Raw genomic sequence first — 6,177 nt, forward strand, 5'->3', positions numbered from 1 at the left:
TCCTGGTGCTGTGTTTGATGTTGTGTTAGAAACAGGTACAACAGGTTAATATTAATGGTGACGCAAAGCACTCCCCCACAACACAGACTTCTTAAGATAATGATGAAAGCCAAGTTATGCTGAAGTGTTGTTTAAGCCAGTTAAAGCACAATGAGTCCGCGTCTTCATAAGGTCCAGGTGAACTATCCTCTGGTTTCATCAGCTTCCCAGGCCAAAATCAGCCCCAAGGGAGAGGGCAGATTACTGTAATGACTAGCTAGATTTTGAAGAAGGAGCAAGATAGCATTTAGACTAAGTAGAGTCCCCTTTTAATTCTGTGGCCAATTAAATGCTTGAAAAGAGATCAAGGGAGAAGCAAAGATATGTCAAAATAATAAGACAAAATAATTAAGTTCTGTCATCCTAGTTTGATTCATAAGTGTCAGTATGAACTCATGATGTACTTTCTCTAAAAGAAACAAAAAACAAACAAATGGACACACAGAACACCACCAACAACTTGGTGGTTACTTCCTAGCTCTGTCCACTGCAAAGGTCTGGAAGCTGTGACTAACCCCATAGCAGTAACCACCAAGACCGTGGGCTCCAAATACAAATTTTCGCTGAAAGAAACCAGGGTTCCTTTTAACACAATCAGGCAGGAGCAGCAATGTGGATTGTGGGGACAGAGCCCCAGAGAGCAGTTTCCAGGCTCTCGGCCTCACATAGAAAGGTGCTGGCTCAGCTGGCAAGAGCGGATTGCAGCTAGCACGGTGGAGTGCGGGTTACAGATTGCAGAGAAGCGGAGCAGTGAGGGTTGCGGACAGTGTGGCTCCAGCCTCCAGCGAGACCATAGTGGTGTGACTCCCCTACCTGTGGCTCCGTGGGTGCTCCTTTTTGGCCTCACCATGTCCTGCGTTCTTATATGGGGAGCAGGAGCAGAGACCCCGCAGGCCGCCCTGCACGACAAATGGCACAGCGAGCAGGGTCCCCCGCATGACATGGATATTAACTGCTGTGGAATTGGAGGCCAGTATATTATATAAAGGGACTTTTTTAATTATAAAAGGGAAACTTTATCAAGAAAACCTGTAGCCAGAGCACCAAATGACCCAAAAGCAAAATGCCCAGACACACAAGTATAAAGGCAAACATTTCCTCACCAATTATTTGATTAGCCTGAGGTGCGCTTCATATAGGAAGGGAAAGGAAGAATAAATGAGTGATTCTTACTCTTGAGTCACAAGTTTTCAGAATAACAAGCTGCTTCCCTTGCAGTCCCTACGGTGACATATTGTTACCAGGTCAAAGGTCTGGCTGCTCGCTCACGAAAGCCGAAACTCGAGAGAGGAAGTTGGTGGAAAGAAAAGCAGGTTTATTCCAAAATGCCTGCATTAGGGAAAGACAGTGGACTCTCTGTCACAAAGACTGCCTTCCCTCTCTTAATACCACCAAAAGGTTTTATAGACATGCAATGGAGCGGCAGAACAAAGGAAGAACTTGGCCAGGTAAACTCAGGAAAAAGGGCTTCCAGGCATACACACTGGCCTGAAGTAAACAGAACCATTGAAACTGGTTTGCATAGTAAATATAGCAAATAGAGTTAAGGTTTGGCAGGAGGGAAGGAAAGCAAAGAAAAAATTTTTTAAAAAGTCCCAAGCCAAACCTCAGTCAAACCAAGTTACATCAGAGGTTTAAATTTCAAAAATAGAAGATATAGGGTCACCATTACAAAATGAGGGCTTTTTCCTGGGGGTTTTCATTAAGCATTCATGGATTTTAACAAAGTCAGTGTGTTTCAACCCATTGCAGTGATTATTCTTTTTGATGCTCAAAAGTCATTTCATTTTGGCCCTCGAGTCCGCTTCTGAGTTCTTCTGACCCGGCCCAGGGGTGTGGACAGCCTCTGTGCTTTCCGATGTGACGGTGCATTCCAGGACTGCGTTGAACGTTTTCTCCTTCAGACCTGGAAGTGGCTACTTCTCCAGGGAGCCCTGGTTTCTTTCAGGAAACAGTTGCATTTAGAAAGCACAGTCTTGGTGCTGTGTGTACTGAGCTGGTCATCGTTACTAGGACTTTTCGATGGGTAGAGCTAGGTAATAAGGTGTTTTGTTTGGCAGTGTGGATGAAAAGGGGGCCACACACTAAACCTGACGAGCTCAAGGGAGCCGCATGGCAGGCCCTTCAAACTCAGAGGCTGACAGTAACCACACAGGGTGGTCTGAACATGAAGATTCCTAACTAAAAGTGGGTCATGGCCGGTAGTCACATCCTTGGCTGTAGCTTCCTTGACAAAGGTCAGTCTTTACCTTAAATGAGCCTGTCTGTTGTCTCTGTGCATCTAAGATAACGGGCCCTTGGAAAGGCAGAATCATCCCTTTTTGACCAGAGCAGGAAACTACAGAGTCCCTCATTGTTATTCTTGTCTCCTGAAGACCATCTCTATGTGCTGTAAAATGCTTACTATTAATTGCCCTGTACCCACTAATGTGAAAGAAGTACCTGTCTCTCCAATTTATTTTTTATCCAATCCCAGAGATTTCCCGCTTTGCTCTCTACCACCCCCTTAATCTACCACCAGTGGATTTCATGAAACCCTCCTCCTTTGATTATGTGTATAAAATAAGCTGCAAACTGCCATGTTCTAGAGCTTTTTCTCAATCCGTTGAGATTTTGCTTCCCAGCAATTGTCATCAGTTTGGCTCAAATAAACTCTTGTAAGTTTTCTCCTTGGCTAGATGTTTTTTCGTCAACAGCTGTTTGTGGTTTTTCTTCTCTCTTTTTGCAGAAAATATATCACAACTTCCTACTGCAATTGACAATTCAAATTTAGCATGACAGAACTTTTATTTCCTTTTTAATACATTTGTTGATTTCTTTAATTTTTATTTTTGCATCGTCTTTGTATTACACTTATTATTATGTAAGTACTAACAAAAAATAGGGACTGAAAAGTTTAAGTTTCTTTTGCAGGCTTTTTGCCTGAGGATACATCCCTGCATTTCCTAAGTACAAATTACTGTGTTTTAAAGTTACTTGAAATTCTTCTGCATGTGGTTAAGCAATCTACTCAATACCTACCTAACGTCCATTTCTTCCACTTTGCTTTCAATTGTTAGGGGCTGCCTCTTGAAGAATTAAATTGTGTTTCATAGTGATGTGCAACATTTACATGCATCTGAAGTTAAGTCTACAAAACAATCACTCTCAAAGAGTTTGGGCTCCCATACTTGTCCCCTTTGTTAGTTCCCTCCATGGATAATGCTTTGCTCCAGTTCCCAAGGCTGTGGGACAAATTACCCGAGACTTAGTGAGTGGGCAGCCGTTTGTGACCCTCGCTGACTTTGTGGGTCAGCAGTTCAGAGGGCCAAACAGGATGAGTTGACTCTGCTTCTTCATGTGCAGGCCTCAGCTGGGAGAATCCAAGGCTGGGTGTGGGGCGCCTGTAGCAGGGCTGCTGGCTCTCAGCCTTTCCAGGGGGACAGGCCATGGGCCTCTCCGCACAGTCTGCCAGCTGGTTTCCTGAGATAATTGACAAGAAGCCTGTGAAGGCCATGTGACCTCAGAAATGCACAGCATCCCTCTGCTGCCTTCTGCCTGGCAGGGGCCAGCCAGCACAGGGGACGGGTGTCTCCAAATCTCTATGGAGTGGGCGAGCTCTGGAAGGGTCTCTGGACTGGAAGGAATGCCATGGCCACTTTGGGAAAATGCGAAGTATCACATTTTAAGGAGGTTTTGAGTTGCCCTTCCATTTTGAATGTTTAGCAACAGGAGAAGAAGGGAAAAACTGGATAACAGCCTTCCATAGTGTGTTGGCTCTGGGCCGTGGTGGTGACAAGGAGGACAGAAGCCACAAGAAAGGACGTGGGGCCTAAGAACAGAGAATGACAACTGATCTGCAAGGCCAGCAGGAAGCCCATATTTCTCCATTTACTATGGGGAGTGATAAAAGGGAACTGGCATCTTAAGATGTTTAACCATCGAGCTGGGAGGACTGTGGGGTGAAGCTGGGCCCCTCGTTAACTCTGTGGTCTTGACCCCTGTTGAACTTTGTGGTAACTTCTGCGGGAGGGATGCCAACAAAGGGGGAGGCGTGGTGGTCCTGCCTCTGGGTTCTGCGTGGGCGGCTGGTTGTGACACCGTTGGCGAGTGCGAGTATACACTCTCCTTGGGGGCTTTGTTTTGTTGTCTTTTCCCTAATAAACCCTTCTCTTGGTGGATTACCTGGAGAATTATTTGTCCAGTCAACAGGAATAAGGAAGCTTATTCCTGTTTGAAGGAGTTGAGAGTTTTAAAAACTGACTTGTAAACGCTTCTATATGAGGGATAGTTATTATTCTGGGACTTACATTCAAAGCAAGTGCCAGCAGCTCCTACGTAACATGGAGGGACTCCCTCTGCCCATGTAGGAAAAGGTGGGGGTGGTGGAATAAGTATAATGTGCCAGGCGCTCTCCTAGGCGCTCGTGGCCACACCTTGAAACCTCGTGTGACCTTGTCGAAGGCCACGGAGGCAGGGAAGACCGCTCTGGTGCCCGTCAGGGGGCTGGTTTTGGAGCCAGCGCTCTTTCCGGATATTTGGGCACTAGTTCTTTCTTTGTATTTACGTCAGCTACCGTGTTTCCCCGAAAATAAGAGCTAGCTGGACCGTCAGCTCTAATGCATCTTTTGGAGCAAAAATTAATATAAGACCCGGTCTATATTATATTATGTATTACATTATATATTAGTTATATTATACCTGGTCTTAAAATAAAATAAGACCGGGTCTTATATTAATTTTTGCTCCAAAAGATGCATTAGAGCTGATGATCCAGCTAGGTCTTATTTTCGGGGAAACACGGTCCTAAAAGCTATCAGTCAAGACTAAATATTCATAGAATATCTACTACATTAATTGTTAATGTAATATTCAACTGTTATCCATAATGCAGCGTGCTTCTCTAAAGAAAAGCAGCTCAGTTATGTAGTAAAACCTCAGAAATTTACATACTCTTTTAAGATAATTTTTGAAAACCCTCCAAGGAAACAGTCATTTCTAATATCATGTAGTTTATATGAATGTGTGTGGGGGTATGCACATGGGTACACATGTGTGCCAGCAAGCTTATTTTTTTCTTTTCCCGTTTTGGAGGCTTTTGCAATAAGAGTCAGAAATATTACAAATAATGACTTTTTAGGTAAAATTTTGGAGATGATTCTTTGGCCTTGAAGTCTAAAATTTGTCATCAAATAAGAAAGGTAATACATTCCTTTATTTCACATTTCAGAATATCATGCTGTTTGATTTGATTTAGTCTTTCTGTTTCAAAACATTTCTTCCCTGTGGTTCCAACTATTAAAGTGATGTCTTTGAGAAAAATTATACTGTGAGAAACACTTGAGTGACTCTTTCTGTTCCTTTCCTGTCTCTGTTTGGTCATAGCCATAGCTCGGAATAAACCAGCTTCACCACACTGGTACCACAGTAGCCAGGCTGATGTGGGGAGGCCATGGTTTGGTACTAGAGGAAGAGGCAATTCAGAGGGCAAATGCCCAGAAGATGTCCTAACTTTCTCAGTATAAAAATAATTTAGACTGTAAAGGAGCTTTTAAGGGAAGATTCCTGAAAGCATAAGAAAGCTATTTAGAGCTTGAGAATCCTGAATGCATGCAACAGAGACTGGAGACAAAGTCCTCTTGTCCCGCCTTTAACACCCGGGGTCTAACCAACCCCCCAACACCAGGCTCTGGCCAGAGGCAGCATCTCAGGTTTCCCACTGGGAACCCTTTGCTTTCCTTCCCTCCCAGGTGAGGGTCCATTGATTCTGTAATAAGAGATAAAGCAGCACTGAGCTAATACATGCCAGGCACAAAGAGCTCATGCTAAGCAACAGCTGACATCTTTTAATCATCACGACACACTATTAGGGAGTATTGCTTTCCTACCCTACAAACGAGGAACCCTGGGCTTAGAGAAGCCAGTTAGCTTGGCAGGGTTAGCCAGCACATGTGTCCTGTGCATTTCTGTATTCAGACAGTCCTGGCTGTCAGAGGAGCCGGAGGAAGCCATATGGCTGTTTTACTCACGAGGTAGATAAGAATGGGCATTAACTAGTTTGGGAATGTGTGTGTGGGTAGGGGATGGCGGGAGTGGAGCATCTCAACAGAGCAATGGCTAAGGAACTGAAAAGGTCCGCGTTTGTGGAGTGGAGCCGCT

This window comes from Rhinolophus hipposideros, assembly GCF_964194185.1.
Source record: "Rhinolophus hipposideros genome assembly, chromosome: 3".
NCBI lineage: Eukaryota > Metazoa > Chordata > Mammalia > Chiroptera > Rhinolophidae > Rhinolophus > Rhinolophus hipposideros.